General features: G+C 40.0%; 1 protein-coding gene and 1 long non-coding RNA gene across 2 annotated transcripts in view; both read left to right on the forward strand.

Moving 5' to 3' along the window:
* Positions 1 to 19,180, forward strand: part of LOC140699575 (trafficking protein particle complex subunit 9-like) — a 133,737-nt gene that overhangs the window by 11,572 nt on the left and 102,985 nt on the right. The window lies entirely within an intron of this gene.
* Positions 10,103 to 14,068, forward strand: LOC140699582 (uncharacterized). Its single transcript, XR_012077785.1, has 5 exons — positions 10,103 to 10,368; positions 10,920 to 11,063; positions 11,698 to 11,819; positions 12,847 to 13,070; positions 13,808 to 14,068. It is a non-coding gene; the product is annotated as an uncharacterized lncRNA (long non-coding RNA).

Below are 19,180 nucleotides of genomic sequence, written 5' to 3' on the forward strand. Positions count from 1 at the left end.
TTATAAGTGCAGTATGAAGCTTTATTGAAATCTGTGTCATTCTAGTGAGACAGGGACTACTTAAATTGCCTTAAGCAGACGACCTTGAAGATTATTTACACAGAATGTGTATTGTTACAGCTCAGAATTCATGTTGCCGTGTAACCATCCATCAGACATTTAATTTCTCGGGATTCTGACCAGAACCATTAAGTTTAGAAAAATCCACATTGATTATTTTCAGGGAATAAGCTTCTCTCTTTTGTGATTAAAGAATATTTTGATTTTTTTCTGCACTCTTTTCAGGTTTTAAAATTTCAAAATTTTGATTTGACATGTCACTTTTTTAATAGAGAGAATAAAGCTCATGCTGTTTTAATATGTAAATAAATGTTTTTGTATTTCAACAAACTTGTATCATTTTCTGGCTCTTTGAGAACTATTTTGCAAGATACTTAGATTACCTACTGTTGGAGAAATACAGACGTGACTTCTATGAATATAGGCGTAGTACAGTTCTGTTGGTTTTTACTACAGTGCAAGACATGAGACCTAGGAGAGCTTTGCTGCTGATTGCCAGGAGGACAGATCTCAGGTCTCAGTCTCCCCTCATGTAAAATGAAGTGGCTGGACTGGAATCTTTCCACTTCTAAGATGAATTTCCATGAGCCTATGTATTTTGTTTATATTTAGGAGTATTAGCAATATCAGATTAAATACTGAATACCCGTCCATTCCCCCGAAGCAAAGTGCAGTATATGCTACATAAGCTTCTAGTTACCTGATTCTCGTTTCTCATCCTACAGTCAATTTTTGTGTTGCATGTTTCCCGGCAACCTGGAAGGTCTTTTTAGCCATAGGTGGCGCTGTTGCAACTTTTTACAGTCTTAATTTTTCTGTTTGTAAAATAAGGCTTAAACAATGTGATTTTATTTTGATTTCTTTGCTTAATGCTTCAGAATAGCACAATGTCCATTATGTCTTTCTACCTGGAAAAATTTTTCTGCTTATATCATAGTTTTATTCTGTTATCTCGCTGTGAACATTTCAGACTTGCTGTGCAAACAATGGCAAAATCGGCCTTTTCTTCTAGTGTTAGAAACCAGTGAGCCGGGATTTTATAAAACAGCTAGAAGCTGCCTCTGGAGCACCATAAAGCTGAAAAGTGTGTTGAGTTCCCTGAGTATTGACCCCGCCGCTGTGTGTTAATTGGTGGCAGTTGATTTGGTACATATATGAAGGGGTGTAGTTTCTTGACTTGGGTTTGCCTGCACGTGCTGCCACTGAACCACGTGATCCTGAGTCAGCTCGTTCTGAGTTTTCCCCTTGTCTGTGAGAAGGGGACGCTCATATCTGCTTTGTAGAATTGTGAGAATTATTAATTATGTAACATGTTTAACACAGTGGGTACGTCAAGAGAGCTCATAAACTTTAGCTGCTGTTTTGTGTGAAGCCATCATTTTATAGTCTTTGGTAATTACAAAGAAACAAGAAAATAAGAAAAGCTGATTTTATGATGAAAGATATTTGAGGAGGTTCCATAATTCCTACACCCATAATTTAGCATCAGCAGAGTCAGAACTGTTACACAGTCGCCCTGGACCAACGTTAAGCCACAGAAATTTTTGTTACTTCATATATGTTGGGGCCTAAGGGGAACCAATACTTATACACATGTTGTCTCCAGCAGCCAACTGAGAGATGACACAAAAGAGTAGGCAGGCGTTAAATGTCTTCTTTGTTACTGATGAAGCCACGTTCTCCATGAACTTCAGGGCTGTGGGTAAATGAGTGTCATGATACTGTGTCCCAGAAGTAGAGACTCACCCTGTCCCAGGTATCTCTGGGCCACAACAAGCCTTCCCTTGAGAGAATCTGCCCCATCATGCACAGGGCTGTTCTGCCATGGAGCTGAGCATCCAGGGTGCTTCCCTAGGGTGGCCAACACTGGAGGGAAAGGAAGGGTTTCACATGCCCTGCTTGTCTCCCTGGAATCACAACTCAATCTGTTAATGTGAGGAGGGCTAGCTGTGGGCCAGGGGTCAGGGCTGTGAAGGGAGTAGCACTCTGCATGGCCCAGAGGAGTGGGGAGGAGGTATCCCTTCCATCAGTTTAAACAGGTGGTGGGATGGAACAGAAGGGTGCACCCCAAGAGTTTATAAAAGGAGAAATAAAAATTTCCTTTGGGTATTAGTCTAGCCAGGAAACACAGAAGATGATTAGGAAGGAGACTTGTAAACCACTGTAATATTAATTTGACATTTGTTGAGCACCAAAAATGTGCTACATTCTTTTCTGAGTGTTTTACAGAAATGAATCCTTCAATTTTGTCAACAAGCGAGTAAGGAAGGTTTGATTGTTATCCCAGTTTTACAGTGTGGAAATTAAGGCACACAGAGGGTAAGTTGGCCAAGGTCACAGAACCAGTAAGTGGCAGAGCAAGTATTTTCACCCTGGCTGTATGGTATTGTGGCTCCCAGAATGGGCTTTGGGTGTTTAGATGTATCTGCATCCCTCGATTTCTGTACGTCTGTGCCTCAATTAGCCCATAAAGGACAGGGAAAGGAGAGTTACACAGGTGCTCACAGTCGTGTCTCGGCAACTGTCCACGAAGAGTGCACCGTGATTAGCATTAATTGTTTTCCAGGCAGCAGATCTGTTGGTATAACAGAAATTTAGTCCATTGAATTAATGTAGAAATCCTTCCTGCTCTGCTTCTGTCCACACTTGCCATGTGACTGCCTGCCCGTGATTGGGCCGTGGAGGAGAACATATACTCATGGTTGAACTCTGATATTGCAGTCTGGTTCATAGTTTCACGTCTTCTGTTACATTAATAAGTTAAATTTCTGGTTTTCTTGTATCAGTGTCTCATGAGTTTGGTTAATGTGAAACCAGTCCATGGGAGCCCAGGGGTTATGACGGTATAAATTTTTAGCACGTTGTGGCACTTCTTGCCGTGCAGACCTGACTAGGGGATGTACGCCTTTCTCACTGATTTCTCCCAACAGCAGGGTCCTCTCACGGATGTGAGGCTGGGAGCTCTCTGAGTAGCTCAGTCAGAGGCCAAGTCCACCAATCAGAAAATGATGAAGTACCTGGAAGTGGGTTTAATAAAAGTAAAGGGCTTCCAGGTAGTCTGATGGGCCGTTCAAGAAATTTGGTGAAAAGCTGTCCACTGTCTGTGGTTTAGCTTCTTCTTTGCTGTTGAAAAGTCTGGAGTAGATGAAGGGATTTTAAAAAGCAGAAAGGAGTGATTTCAGGTGGTACGTCCACACCGGTGAGAAGTGATGGATGACCGCCTGTGTGAGGCACAGAGTCTTACAAACTTCATAAAACAGCTTCAAATGCTCTGCCATCTGAGTGCACTTCATATGGGGTCCAGTTCATCACTGGTCACGCTGTGAGGGCAAGTAACTGACGATGGCAGAAAGGACACGGAGGCATCAAAAAGGTCTCAGTCATGTTCCCTGTTTAAACAATGTGGCACAGTGTATTATATTTGAGCTGGTTTTTCACTGAACAGTTTTTAGTGTTTTCTGGGACTCCCCAGTGCCCCAAGGTTCCATGCAGCTGGGTGTCCCCTCATAGCAGCTCCGTCAGCGCTTGCCCTGGGCTGATGTGGTGTCACGGGAAGCAGGACGGTCAGCGTCCCCGGCTCCTCTGAGCTCCGTCTCCTCATCCGCAGAGCCTGGTTTCTCATCCGTGTCTACTTAGTAGGGTTGCTGAGAATCACACGTGATGGTTATCAGGTGTGAATTCTGGTTGTCTCTGCGATTGGCAAATAGCCAATAATTGATAGAAACTCTTGTTTTTTTATTGTAATTGTGTCTCCTAGATTGCAGTGGTTTTTAGTCTGCATTTTTTTATAACTTTACTCATTTTTAAATATGCCCTTATTTTATTTATATTTTTTGAGGTACGGGGGACTGAAGCCAGGACATTGTGCATGCTATGCAGGTTCTCTACAACTGAGTAATACCCACCCTCCTTGTCTGCACTTAAAAATAAATATTGCAATACACAAAATAGCTCTTAAACTCCATCATGGGACCTGGTCTCTGTATAGGCAATTGAACACGTATACTATTTCAATAAGAATAAATGCTGTTGAGACATACGTTTCTGAATCTGTTAATGTGCTTAAAAGCGATCATAGCTAGTGATAAACACGAGACTTGGATCCAGTACTTCTTAGGGTATGTTTTGCCATCATGGGAAATTACATTCTACCGAGAAGGCTAATTGGGTCTCTTTGATATTTGGATGCTTTAGCAGGTGATCAAGGCTTTCCAAAGCTGACAGTTTTGTATTTTAGACTAACTACAAAGTTATCTTCTAGAAGATGGAAATCATAACCTTGTGAATTTCCCAGTAATCCAGGGGGTATGTGTCTGTGTCTGTGTCTGTGTGAACGTTTGTGTGTGTGATTTCAGGAATGTAGAAATAAGTTCCATATAGACTTCTGATATCTTTCTCTTCCAGTTCAAGGTATAAGCATATACTTACACAAATAAATTGATTTTCTTTTGTCATTTGGCATATTGGCGGGAATAAGAGGTTCTCATACTTGTTTCAGAAGGTTTGGGAAGCATGAGCTTAGAAAACGGGAGGAGAAAGAGGCAGGGAGACACTTCACACTTTGTGCAGGATATGAGAAACAGTAGCTTTTCTTTTCTCTTTTCTTCTAAAGCAAACTGGCACTGAATTGTAACACACTATTACTCAGAATTGCTTTTCTAATCAGATACAAGTGCCTCAGATTTTTCAAGGCAACATGAATGATGAAATGTGTTTTAGCATTTATCTTTAAAAGTAGTTTTATTTCTCAAGTAAAAGACTATAGCCTGTTTCTTCCAGTGTCACAAGAAATTCTCATTGATCTATGTACATGTTCTATGTGCTTATTTTCTTTGGGTTTTTTTTAAGTGCTTGTTTCATTGTGGTGTGAATGAATGTTTAAAATTTCTGGATTTTGATCTTTAGAAAATGCTGATTTATCAGAACTGTTAAAAACCTGATTGTTCTTTGGTCCTTGTTTGGTGGGGCACCCTGTTGATTAATCTTGTCTGTTAAAGAGAGAAATTCTTCCTCTAGCCTGCAGATCATTAAGTATATGGTTTGCAGTATGCCTTTAAATTTCATTGAATGCATTGAACATGATTGTCCAGTGAATTTTGAGTTGACTCATAGTAATGACTTTGCTTTGTTTCTGTGGCTTTTACTCCCCACAAGAGCTTGAATTCTCTGTTGCATTTTGTATACGTGTTCTTCACAGTGGAAGACATTTTTTACAGAGGTGGTTTTTCCTAACACCTCTGAATGCCTTCTGTAATTGATACAACAATAATCTGTTATTTCAATGCTTAATTATTTCATAAACTAGTTTTTGGCTTAATCAGAAACAATGACAGAGTGATAATAAAAAATAAGAAAACTTTCCTTCCTTTGAAGAATAGAAATCAGGTGGTCAGGCTCACCCATGCTTTGTGCCTGACACACTTAATCTCATGTCATTGTGTATCATGATTCGGAGATGGAGTTGCTTCAGGTTTATTGATTTTTGTTTTAACATTTGTTTTGAATTCTTTCTCCAGGCTTATGTATCCTGTTGGGTTTGTTGAAACTGTAGAAGGGAAACAAAAGCTTTTTTTGGTTTCCAGAGGCCTGAGTTGCTGATGATAAAGAGTTGAGGGTGGGCTGAGGAACAGAGTGACACTCCCTCTGCTCCCAGCTGAAATTGATGAACAATGAAATCAATTAAGTGTATCGGTATTTGACCAATAGAAGTTAGCGAGCCCAAACTGGCTAGTTATGCCCAAAGAAAGTACTGAATTCACCTGCAGAATTAGGTGCTTTACCAAGAAGAAGCAGCTTAGAGCAATCAGAAAAATCAGTCCTATGATGAGATATAAAATAAATATAATATCTTTTATTTCTGAAACTTTTCTACGTTAAGTTGTGTAGAGCTAAAATTAAGTTTCAAGCACCAGTAGTTAACAGTGTGGGTGGTTCTGTATGATCATTATTCAGGAATGTGCCTAGACTCTGCTAGAGTGGCTGAAGCTGGCAGGAAAAGACCCAGAGCCAGGATTTGTCACCCTAGGGTGTCCTTCATAATGGTTCCATGTGGGAGCCCATGATTGGGTTAACAAATTTTAACAGACCCCAGCCGCCTGTCAAATTTAAGAAGAAAACGTATGCTTAGTAACTGCTTTGCAAGCAGGGCCCTGTGCATACTCACTCCTGTCTCCTTGCCTTAAAAAGCAGAGATAATGCTTTGCTTGCGTAGATGAGGTTTTAGATAGCACTCTGCTCATCGCAAAGCAATGACCCAGGCCCTCAGCTATAAAGGCTGGGCTTGTGTGCAGTTAGATACTCTATTATCCCCCAAACAAGGACCTAGCTGGTCTGGTGGTCTGCTTTGTAATTCACATGTCTAAAGAATGTATCTTATTCCTCTCACACCATGACTTCGCTAAAGATACACTAAGCCTTTGTACTCATGGTGGATTCTACAATCTCTGTCTCATCCTTCTTTCCCCAAGTTCCTGCTTACTATCACTCAACTGTTAATGACGTTTTCCTTTGATTATACACAATAAATATGGGAGCATTTGAGAGGCTCGCGGAGTTGGGTCCCTACGCCCTCTCGCTTTCTTGACTTTTTCCACAGAGTCTTGAGTATTCATTCCCTGTACGTAAGACTTCTGCCAGCCAGAACCCACAGTTCCAGGTGAGAAGGATGCAGGCTTTATATCTCCTACCCGAGGGAGAGAGAGTAGAAAATTGAGATCTGCTCTTCCGTGGTCCCTTCCTGCCCCAGGTCTACTCCAGTTCACCTGCAGCCTTCTGGCCTCTGCTCACAGGGCCTCTGTCCCAGGACTGACAGCAGCCTTTTCTTCCCTGGTAAACATTTCCTGTGCCTTTTAGAAGTTGGTCTCTTCTGTGCAGTACAACCCTGGCAGATGTGATGGTGGTAAGCGTGCTGGTGGGCAGTCACTTGGGGACTGCCAGGAGCCATGCTGATTCTCCTGAGTCTCACATTCGGGGTTACAGAACTGTCGAGCAGCAGAGGAAGCCCTTTAACGTGAGGCCAGCTCAGCATTGCATCACTTTCATTTTATTTTTGAATTTTCAGTGGAGAAATTATTTGTAGCAAACTGTTCCAGATTTTTGGCTGCCTGCTTTCCTCACCACCATTTCCTTGTTGGCTCTGGTGCTTGTTTTAAGAACCAGGTTTCTTCTCTGGTTATTTCTAGCAGCTGGGCTTGCCGAATCCTTGATCTGCATTTGAAGCAGAATGCTTCTTCGTGATGTCAAGCTGATTTTCCTATTTCTGAATATTTCGTGTACACTCAGCAACTCTTTCAAGTGAAATGCTCTTGTCCAATTCTGTTAACCCACATTTGCCGATCTCCTGCTTTCATGCTGAGGGCAGTTTCTTCTTCCTGTAATAAAAGTTAGCAATTTGCATTTACTATTTGAAGGTTCTGGCCCTAGGTGCTTTTGTCCTTAACAGTTTTAATACAATTCACCCATTAAAATGTACAGCGGTTTTTACTCAATGCCCAGAATTGTGCATCGCAGTCAATCTTAGAATATTTTCATCCCCCAACAGGAAGCCCTGTATGCACAAGCAGTCATTCCCATCTTCCTCATCCTCCCCCAGCCCCAGGCAGCCACTGTTCTCTCTCTGTGGATTTGCCTGTGCTGGACATTTCATGTAAAACAAGTTATTTCATGTAAATGGAACTGTCTATTGTGACTGACTTCTTTCACACTGAGTAACTTTTTCAATGTTTTTCCAGGTTGTGGCCTGGGTCAGTACTCTATGCTTTGCTATTGCTGAATTATATTCTACTGTATATCCGGGCCCCACTGTTTACCCATTCATCAGGTGATAGTCATTTGTGTTGTTTCTGCTTTTTGGGTGTGAAGAGTAATGGCGCCGTGAATACTCCTGTAGGAGTTTTTATGTGGACATTTGTTTTCAGTTCTCTTACTTGGGTGACCAGAGAGCAGAAATGCTGGGTCATTCATAAACCAAATGTTCAACTCTCTGAGGACCTGCCAGGCTGTTTTCTAAAGTGGCCACGCTGTGTTACATCCTCACCAGTAAGGGCTGCGCACTCCGCTTCCTCTGTGTCTTCATTAGTGCTTGTTACACTTTTTTTTATTATAACCTATTGTAGTGAGTGTGAAGCGGTTTCTCCTAGTGGTTTTGACTTGATTTCTTTTACAGCTAATGATATTGAACATCGTTTGATTGTGCTTATTGGCCATTTGTGTATTTTCTTTGAAAAATACATTTTCAGATACTTTATTCACATTTTAATTGAGTTCTCTTTTTCTTGTTGAGTTGTAGGAGTTTTTTCTTTTATTTTATCTGAATACTTAATCAGTTAAATAATTTGAAAAAATTTTCTCCTCTCTGTTGTTTTTTCACTTTCTGGATGGTGTCCTTTGAAGCAAATTTTTAACATTTGATGAACTCCAATTTATCACTGTTTTCTTTGTTCCTTGAGCTTTTGGGGTAATATTTAAAATCTGAGGTATTTTATTTAAACTTTTATATAAAAAATAACTTAATTCTTAAGACCGTTCTAGGAGATGGGTGCTGTGGTTGTCCACAGTCTATGGATAGGAGACTGAGGTGCAGAAAATTTCACTGAAATATCAGTGTCACAGCTACCCAGTGCTGTGGGATTTCAGACCCTCATGTTTGTCCCCAGCATTTGTGATCTTCACCACCATGCTCCACTACTGCCTGGAATCGTTAATGAAAAAGTTTTCCTTTTTTGATTTCTTGATTGTTTGTTTTCTCATTGGGGAACTCACCTCTTCATTTTCCTTGTAGAGATCTGTGTAGGTTTATTTTAGGTCTCATGTACTTATTTATTACTCAGGCTCCAGTGATGATTGTGCCTAGTTGATCTAATCAATTCATGCTCAAGTCTTTCCTGCTCATGACACTAAAAAGAGTCATGATTTACATAATGCTCAAAGAAGAGTGTACTTGAGTGATTTTATTTTTCTAACCAATCAAACCAATCAAATAAAAACCCAGTGTTGGAACAGATTATTAGCCCTGCAGAATAGGGTCACTGTCTTCCTTGTGTTTCATTTCTTTTGTCACAGTGTCTGGATAGTGCCTTGCTGTCCAGCAGTTTTGTGAGTATACGGTGCTCGTGAATCATTGTAAGGAAAGAATTTTGACAACAGACTGTGTTGTTCATTTCACGAGGGAAAAGATCATATAGAAATACTGCTCAGATTTATTTTAAAATTAAGCTTGGTGTTTTGAGAAGGGTTCAAGAAACCATACAAAAATCTTTTTCACTAATTTAAAATCTATCTTAGACACATTATGCTTACATAGCAGAGTAACTTATCAACTAGCCTTGACAAGAGGAGTGTATTATTGATTATCTATTTTAGTTGAAATATTCTACCTGGGATAAAGTAATCAGTGCCCATAAATGAACAAATATGTTCGTATTTCTATGCAACATGGGAGCAGACTTCATATCTTTCTATATAATATATATGACTGTGTGTTTTAATCTGTCTGTCAGTGTTTTTATAGTTTTTCAGCAATGTTGTAACTTTAGAATTCTTCTAAGGAAACCACCCCCAATTCTAGTGCAGTTTGTACTGTGTATCCTTTCTTATGCATGGGATTCCACTGTCCCCTCTGTGAGGAATTTCCTCTCCTATTGAGTTAGTAGCAGAGTTAAAGGAACTATGATTTCTAGGCCTTTGATCTCCATGTGTTTGCAGTTGGCTGTCAATCAAGATTTTCCCTTTCTTGAGTTTTCATTGTTCAATTAGAATTTTGGAAATAACAATTAATATGTTGCAACACTCTCCCTAGAAACTTGATGTGTCTGTGCTTTTCAGGTTCCAATTTAGGAAAATGTAAATGCACTCTTGTTTTTAAATAGTCCTTTTTCACTAGATATTTGTTTTCTTCTTTATAGTCAAAATATTTTTTTCCCAATGAATGAATCGGTTTGCATGTTTTAAAAAATACCTTACTTTTTATATTTCTTATTCTAACAGGTATATTCATTGTACAGAATTTAGAAAATAAGGATAAACACAATTATAACTTAAAAATGGCCTCTAATCTCACCTGGAGATACAGTTGTAAGGTTTGAAATTGAGAATTACAAGTCCTCTCAAATTGTTCTTCTATTTCAACTACGGTTTGGTTACTGAGATCCTCGAATTCCCATATGAATTGTAGCAGCAGATAGTTTCTGCAGAGCAACCCACTGGGATTGTGATCGAGTCAACGTTGAATATATGGATCGCTCTGGGGAGCACTGCCATCCCAAGAATGCTGTCATTTGATCCAGGAATGTGCGTGGTGTGTCTGTCCAGGTATTTAGGTCTTCTTTAATTTTTTTTCAGCATTGCATAGAGTTTACATTGGATTATTTTACTATATTTTTTGCCTTTATACTGAGGACAAGTGTGCAAGGTACCGGGATCAGAAGTGTATTGGAGCTCCGCAACTTGCTGCCACCGGACGCTGTGCTCTTGCTTCGCCCACTGTACAATGTTGCACAAAATAGGACCTAAGTAACTTTCTCTTGAAAGAATGATTATATGATTGCTGGATGATGCTTGAGAGTCCTTGTGATGATGTCTTTTTCCCAGAATTTCCCCTCTTCTTAACTATGCCCTTTCTCTTCCTTTCCTCCAGCCTGTGTTTCAGCCTGCCTGTGGCATTGATTTTCCTTGTCTGTGGACTCTTCCTTTCACTAGTTCATGATAATGTTACATGTGAGATGTGGAAACTTGCTAGATGTCAAGAAAGAGCAAATCCATTGTATGCTAATATTTTTAGAGTGTGTTATTGTTTTATCGATTGAAATTAAATCAGGCTGACCCATTGAGCCATCCCCTGAGCTCTTTTTGCCTTCCTACAGGTGATACTGTTCTCGTTGCTACATGTGCCCTTCCCCCAGACTTGGTTTTGGAGTTGAGTAAGTCACCATCACTGGAGCCCTCTCTTTAAATGATGAAGAGAACATTTGCTCTTTCTCCCTGTTTGGGGACTTGGATGAGATGAGGTAACAGATAAAGAATGGAGCCCCACCTCATTCTGACCCCCGCTCTTTCCGTTCCTTTCTCCAGGGGAAGAGTACAATACAAAAATATAAAGATTGTGAGCTAATGAGATAGACAAGACAACCGATCATTTATTAAATACCCTTTCATGCCAGAAACAAATGTATTATACACACAAAAAGCACATAAAATACGGTAGTACTTTGGTTACAAACGTGGGTCCGAGTTCAAGTCCGGGTCTGGAGTGACAAGTCCTGTGAGATGGAGAATTGGTGGGTCGGCTTAGCCTCTCCTGGACTTGTTTTCTGTCCTGCAGAGATGGGGCTCGCTAGGCGTCCCTCCCCCGTAGAGGTGCTGAGGGCTGTAAAAGACGCGTGTAGGCAGACCAAGTACAGCTGCTCTTTCCTCGTAAGTGCAGGATAGCATAGCTTTTGCGGTGACGGCTTTATGACCACACCGTGTAGACTCTCAGTGCTCCAAAGGGATGCCTTGCGGATTGGAGATGGGATTCTCACTTCTGTAAATACCCAAGGATTGTGTTATTGGGCCTTGCTGATTTGACTCTATTCTTTAGAAAGTACATAATGTAGATATATTTTTCAAACATGCATGCTTTTTTTCTTTTATTATTTATAGTTCTACCCTCTCATCTCTTGGTGTGACTTTTCATGGAATCCAGGAAACAGTCCTAAGCTACCTGCCTCTTCACACTTCTCCGTGGTGGTTTCCTTCCCTGACTAGAAGAGGGTTTTGCATAGGTAATTTTGATTGCTCCCCTTCTCTTGGAGACTCTCTGTTTGTCTGCCCATCTCTCACCTGTCCTTCTGTCCATTTCTCTACCCACTCATTCTTCTGACTTGTTCCAAGAAGCATTTCAGGCAGCTTACAGAAGAACAGATACCAAATAAACACGTGAGAAAATGGGGCCAAGTTCATACAGTGAGGCTAGGAGTTGAGCCTGTGTGAGATTTGCAGGCGTGAGACACACGCCTCTGCCTTGTGACTTATAAGATAGACAGCATCAATGTGCCTGAAGCTCCCAGCAGACACAGGGAAACAGGGTTTGTGGAAGATGCTCATTGGCTGTGAAATAAATAAGTGGCTTAGTAGAAGCCCAGCTTTTCCAAATACTAAGGATTAGGAGAATATTTTAGTGTCTTCCAAAATCAAAGTATTGCATCTTTTCTTTTTCAGAGTTTTATGTATAGTTGGTTTACATTCTATACCTGGAAATTTCTCCAAAACTTCTGCCCACGTGAGTCCCATGACTCGGGAATGGGGTGGTTCTGCTCATTGACGGGTGTTGGCCAGAAACGGAAAATGGCAGCCTCAAAGGAGCCTGGGATTTATCACTTATGTTTTTTCAGTGCTGTAGATTTCAGAAAATGCTTTCACCGTTTCTCTCCATCTGAGGCAGCAGCGTGCTCTCTTACCAGCATCAGAAGCTCAGGGCTACGGGATGGTGGGGTTTGACTGCACTGACGTGAAGACAGCTGAGCTAGTCACTGCAGGCTTGGTGCTTTCACGTAGTGCATTTCATGTTCTTTAATTGGTTTCAACAAGTAGTTAATTAACTGAGTTAATTAACATTTAATAAATATGATGCTTTGTTGAAAAGACAGTCATAGGCAGAATATAAGTTGTGAACAGTTTAAAAACGGTTTCATTACTGAAATTTCAGTAGGGAAGATTCAGTTTATCTTATTTACGCCTCTCTTTAAAAGTAACAAAGAAACAAGACAGAAAAAGCAGAGGATGATTTCTATTCTTCCTCTCGGCTTGCAGGTGCCTTCACCTCCAGTGGCATCCATCCAGACATCAGCACTGACACTGGCCGTGCTCAGAATTGCCTCAGCCCTGAAGACACAACTGACAAATAGAAGGGGGGGCGCCCTGTTACAGGGGGTGCTGTCACTTTGTGGGTCCTTATGTAACTGCGTGGTGTTATTCAGGATTGCCCTTTCTACACTGCGTGACGGTGCTGTGGTGTCTCCTAGTTATTTGTTTCTGTAAGTACTCGTGTGTTTTTTCCAATGTGTGGTACTAGACATCAAAAAATGCTTTTTTCAGGTGAAAAATAGTGTGTATTTAATATAAAAGTCTGAAAAAAGTGTCAAAAGTGTCTATCTTGTTCCCAGTACTCAGAGATAATAATTAACACTTTAAAATCTATTTTCTGTTCTTTTCATCAGTGTGTATTACCTCTGTCATAAAAACCAGCGAGCACTGTGTGCCTGTTTACTGTATGGAGACCTCCATTTTCCATTCGGCTTATTACACATTTTGCTACAATATTCTATCTCCACTGGCATGATTTTTAATGACCAGTATAGCATTCTGTCTTGTGGAGGCATCGTCCATTTTACTTTGGACTTAAATAAACTTTTAAACTCCAAGTATACTTAACTGAAATACTGAAAAGAGAACTGTGGTGGTACCGAAAGTCCCCTAATTCCCTTCCCCTTATTTCCAGAGAGTAAAAACTGCTGACAATGTGGAGTATGTATTTCATGACCTTTATGCCTATGTCATATATATATACACATACATCACGAATATGAGAAATCTATGTATATGTGAGTGTATATATGCTTTATTGAAAAATAAGTCCATACTATATGTTTTCTGCAGCTCGGTTTATTCACTCAGGTATATATCATTGACTTCTTCCCCCTCTAGACTCACCCAGTCCTTTCAGATAGAGTAGAGGGTTTTCCTGATGTGCAGGTTTATTCTCTTGTGTAAGGACACCTTTCGTGGGAGAGTACTGTGGACAAGGCCTTGGACCACGCCGAAACGCCGGAACTTAAGTGCCCACAGCTCGCCGTGATTTACCGCATCATTGTCTTGATGGTAGACACTTAAGTTTTCTCCATCTTCCACTGTCAGAAAGGGTGTTTGACTGGAATCCTTCTTATACAAACATTCCTGTGATCTTGTATGAGTATTTCTTTAGTTAAAGTTTCTGGAAATTTAGTCCTTGGATGTGACAACTTCATAAATCACAGGCTCCTTTCAAGTAAATCTAGAAATTCCTTCTCCTGTGGGGAATGAAAAGATGTAGAATAACTTATGTAACCAATTCTCTATCGCTGGATATGATTTCACTTCAGCTTTTCTTCTCACCATTTTAAACAGTGCTGTGTAAATGCTCTGATGAGTACATCTATTTGAACTGATTTTTTCTAAATGAAACAATTCCTAAAAGTGGAGTTCAGCCTGTGTGTACACACGTTTTTCAGAGTTTACATATCCATTGACATGTCGTCCTCCAAAAGATCGCTCACAGTTTGTTCTCTCAAAGATGGACACTAGCTAGAATATCTTTTAAAAATATGTGCCAATATGATGAGCAAAAGTGCTTTTTCATTGTTTTAATTTACACTTGATGACCAGTGAGGTATTGAGCATTTTTCATTCATTAGCCATCTGACTTTTAAAAAGTGAATGATCTCTTTTGTCCGTTGAACACATTTAAGTGAGGGAGCTTCTCGTTGCTTTGTGACAGCTCTATGTATATTATGAACATTAGCCCCTTGTCTTCATCAAGATGTATCAGAGAGCTTTTCCTTGTAATTTTTTGCCTTTCATTTTGTTCAGTAGGTTCATTTTTGTTGTGGCCCAAAATAATCTTAAGATAGTAAATGTCTTCTTTTTGGGTTTTATTCTTGATATTATTCTTAGAAATGCTTTCTTATAATGGTATAAATTTCTTCTGTAGGTTTTTTTAATCTCTAAGATGGAGATGATAATGGTACTTGTTATAGTGAGGAGAAGTTGAATTAATATGAGCAAAGAATTATATTCGCTGTTATTAGTACTTTCTAATATTCACATCACTTTCTGTAATTTTTCTTGCGGTCAATATGACTGGAATAGAATTTGTTCTTTCCAGGGGATTCTCTGATTGTCCCAAGACAATTATTGAATTCATACTTTGCTTTTTAACTTGAAATCCCACCTGTAAAGAATACTTATGTACACTAGAGTCTCTTTTTGAGCTCATGGTTTATTTCTGTCAACCTTACTTTCTTACTTTAGCACTATATCTTACATATTGTAAAAAATTATTTAATATCTGACAGTGCGATTTTTTTGATTCTCTTTACCATCCCAAATTTTCTTGGCTAGTATTATGACTTTATTATTCCTGAAGAATTCTAATATAATTTTTCAAGTTAAAAAAAAAAGAAGTGTTGTCATGGGATTTTTTAGTAATTTTGAATTATCTTTAGGAGAACGTACATTTTTTCAAAACTGCTTTCCTCCATACAAAATGTTGTTGTCTCTACTTTCACACCTCTTACTTTACCCCTCAGTACAGTCCTGTACTTTCTCCATGTACAACATGGGCATTGTTTTTGAGTTTATTCCAGATTATTGTTGATGATTTTGTTAATTTTTTACGTGAGAATTTTTTGCTATTATATTTTTTAACTGTTAAAACTGACACCTAGGAAGGAAGATTCGGTTTGTAAATACTCACTTTGTGACTTCTCATTTAAAATTGTAAGTTTTAAGTACTTGTTACAGAATCCTTTCTTTTCTGTTTTTAAAAATTTGTTTCCAAGATTCTCAAAATGGTCATAGCAAAGTAGTATAGGTGAGGAGACAGATGGAGAGAGGTAGTGTGGCTCATTTACAAACTGTGAGCACTTTCATGGTTGCCTTTACGTTGGAAAAGCTGCTGAAGAGTCCAGGATAAACCAGGGGTGGCTTTGTATGCACTTGAAAGCCAGCTTTCCTGCCTGGTGAAGCCTGGTGGGCATGGCAGGTAGATGATCAAGGTCGAATGGAGGTTATTGGCTGCACAGAGTGCTGTGTCTGAGAACTGGAGAATATCACCATGGGAAATGCTTGGTGCCAGGAACAATGCAGAGGAGCTGGGGACCCTGTGTGTTAAGGATTTTCCAGCCCTGGGAGTGGGAAGATCAGACTCTGCATTCAGATCTGAGTTTGAATTCATCCTCTTTAGTTTACTTGTCCTCTGACTTTGGTCAAGCTATATACCCTCTTTCACTTCCTGTTTTCTTATCTCTCAAAATAGGAGAATTACAGCCTGCTGCTAGATTGTTTGGTCAGGTTAAATAATTAGTGTCTATAAGATGCCACGTACAGTCACAAGCTCAGTGAGAAATGGGCTGTCGGCTGTTCTTCTGCAACTCAGTGCTTGACAAGACATGGGGGAAAGCCAGTCCCTAATTTGTGTGTGATGCAAGTAGGAACAGAATTAATGACTTGCCTTTCCCTAGCAGTACTCTTACAGCTTTGCTTCATTTACTTCTTTCCTCCTTTCCTTTCCCCTTTCCCATCCTCCACCAAAAGAGCCTGAGACTCTCTCAGAATACTAGATTCAAATTAATTTAAAGGTTGGCTCATCCTCATGAAATGATAGTAACATAAAGAAAATCTGTGCACATCCCAGAATACATTGTATTTGATTTACACACACACACGTGTGCGCACACACACACACAATCAGGCTACCTCCCACTTGCAGAGGGAGAAGGACCACTTTTTCTGAGTTTTCACTCACTGAGCGTGAGAACAGTGTCTCTTACACAGACGTTCACCAGGCTTCGTGCATGGTGTTTTTAATTGAATTTCGGCTTTGTAGCCATAGATATAGTCTCCTAATAGAAGAGAGAAAGTGGAGACATAGACATTCTGCTGAGATATTGGTGTCATCATATTTTAGTTGGAAAGGACTTAAGACAGAATAGAGTCGTAATATTTTATGGGTGAGAATCCATGATGTTGTAACTTGGACAAGAACTTGGACCTTCTGCCATCTTGTCCACAAGGGTGAAGAGGCAACTGGGCAGGGAATGGTAGGGATCCTTCTTGCTTGAGTTCCATGTTCTTGCTAGTTTTCATTGCTCAGCTGCCTTTAGTTTATGTCCATGAGGCCTCTCATGGGAAGGTCACTCTGTCCTGATAGATTGAGTTTCTTATCAGCAAAAAGCTCTGGACCCACTCATATTTCCCAGAGTTTTCTGCTGACCTGCTGACACTTTATATAATTGAGACCTAAGAAACTACTGAATATAAAATACTTATTGTTATTGTTTGCCCTCGAGTTCCATAGGAATGGGGTGCTGTCTCAGGCTGTCTAAAGCCAGATCCGAACAAAGATAGGGTGACAGGTTGTGCTGCTGTTTCTCCACAGTCGAAGGGGATTACCACCTTAGCTTTATATTCAAGGCAGATGAGTTCAAATCTTGCCTTTACCAGTTATTATCTTTGTGAATTTGGGGAGAAACTGTACTTTTTTGTGTCCAAATTTGTTTATCTGTAAATAAGTTCAGTATTTATTTTAAGGTTTCTGTTTTAGAATTGAATGAGCTAATTCCCTCATTTATACCTAAAATAGCGATCGCATGGTTCTATGCTGGTGCCTTGGTAGTTGATTACTAAGGGACACGGCAGTGAGAATGGGGGTGGGGGGCCCCTGGATAATAGAGCTTATATTCCAGGATATGCTTGTAAAAGACTGGATGTGCAGTGGATTTTTAGTAAATATCTACTCCTTTCCTAATCTGCATTGATTGTGTATATATCTTTATACTAATATATGAACAATTTTTATTGCAATTTAAATATCTTTGTAGTATTTACAATATCTAGCTATAAAAATACGTGAAATAAAATGATTTGAATTTATTTTCTTTTCAATAAGCAAAACAAAATAAAATAGAAAAGAAAAAAGTTTTGAAGGAGTAGAAATAATTTTATTTCTGTGGAATCAATTCCTTATAATAGGTTTTTTGTTCGTGTTGTTAAAAAGCATATAAAATTGATAGGTTGTGACATACTGGAAATGAGGAAACAGTGGAGACATACTACCTCTAAGGCAGTCAATTTGTTACCAAGTCCAAACTCATTCTGCTTGCTGCATGACAGGCCAATAAATCGGGAGATGAGATGTTGGAGTAAGGAAAAGAGACTTTATTTGTAAAGCTGGCAGGCCCAGAAAATGGCATATTGTTATTCAGTAGAACTCTCTTCCCCAGGGCAGAATTCAGTCTCCTTTTATACCAAAAAGGGGCGGGGATGTGGCTGGTTGTTGCAAACTTCTTGTTGTATGAATTGTTTGTCCTTGAAATCCTTTGTTCCTGCAGCTGTCCATGTGGGTCAAATTATGGTGCCCCCGTATAACCTCCAAAAAAAAGAAAGGTTATTCAGTATTTTACAACTTGCCATCTATACATAAGTGTAGAAGAGCAAATATTCTTAAAGATCAGAGCCCGGAGAATAGGCCCTCCTGGATATTTCAGGCTAAAGGCAACTTTCTTTTACAAAAGGTGCAGAAACATCAAGTCTGAGCCTAGAAAACAAGGTACAGGATTAAAGCCAAACGAACACATCTAACATGGAGTGAAATTTGTTCTTTCTATTACAATTTCTTTTTCTCCCTCATAAATAATTTTACTAAGAAACATGAGTAATTTTTTTATTTTTGCTTCTTAATAAAGGACTACAACTATATTTTAGTGAGCAGGGATGCTGTGCGTGCCTTGGGGTCACAGCAAACTCTTATTGGGGGTGGTCGACCCTGCAACATGCCTGATGCCCCGTGAGTGTTGGTGAGGGCCCCCTAACCAGGGGCTCTCTTCAGGAACCACCATATGGGCGTTGACCTCTGGCACCTCTTTTTCAGCTGCAGGAAATTTTTTCAGATTCTATGATAGAAAAATCACTCCAGCTGGGGATAATCAGGGAATAAAGGAAGAGGAAATGGGCTTGAAGTAGAGTAGAAGAGAAGGACAGAAGCTCAGGGAGCCTGGGGGCTTGGCAGCGGGGCCTCAGGGGAGAGAGGAGCAGAGGTGTGGATGGGACCGGCTACGGAACCAGCTCCTGCTGCTTTCCCTGCACCCAAACCACACAGCTTTTAATAGGGCCCAGGACTCTCTCCTGTCTAGATGTCACTCTGGGCAGAACCTTGAGAATCGAAGGTAAGGGGTGGGCAGCACTCACCTAGGGGGTCACTGAGGAATTTGTTCAAGTCCACATTGACTTTTCCAGTCATGTGCCTTCACCTGTTCTTTATCTCAGGATCTGAGAAGCAGAAGCAAGGAACTCAGGGAGAGATCCAGGAAGATATCTGACTGTGTTAAGA

Source organism: Vicugna pacos, chromosome 11, assembly GCF_048564905.1.
Source record: "Vicugna pacos chromosome 11, VicPac4, whole genome shotgun sequence".
In the NCBI taxonomy this organism is placed as follows: Eukaryota; Metazoa; Chordata; class Mammalia; order Artiodactyla; family Camelidae; genus Vicugna; species Vicugna pacos.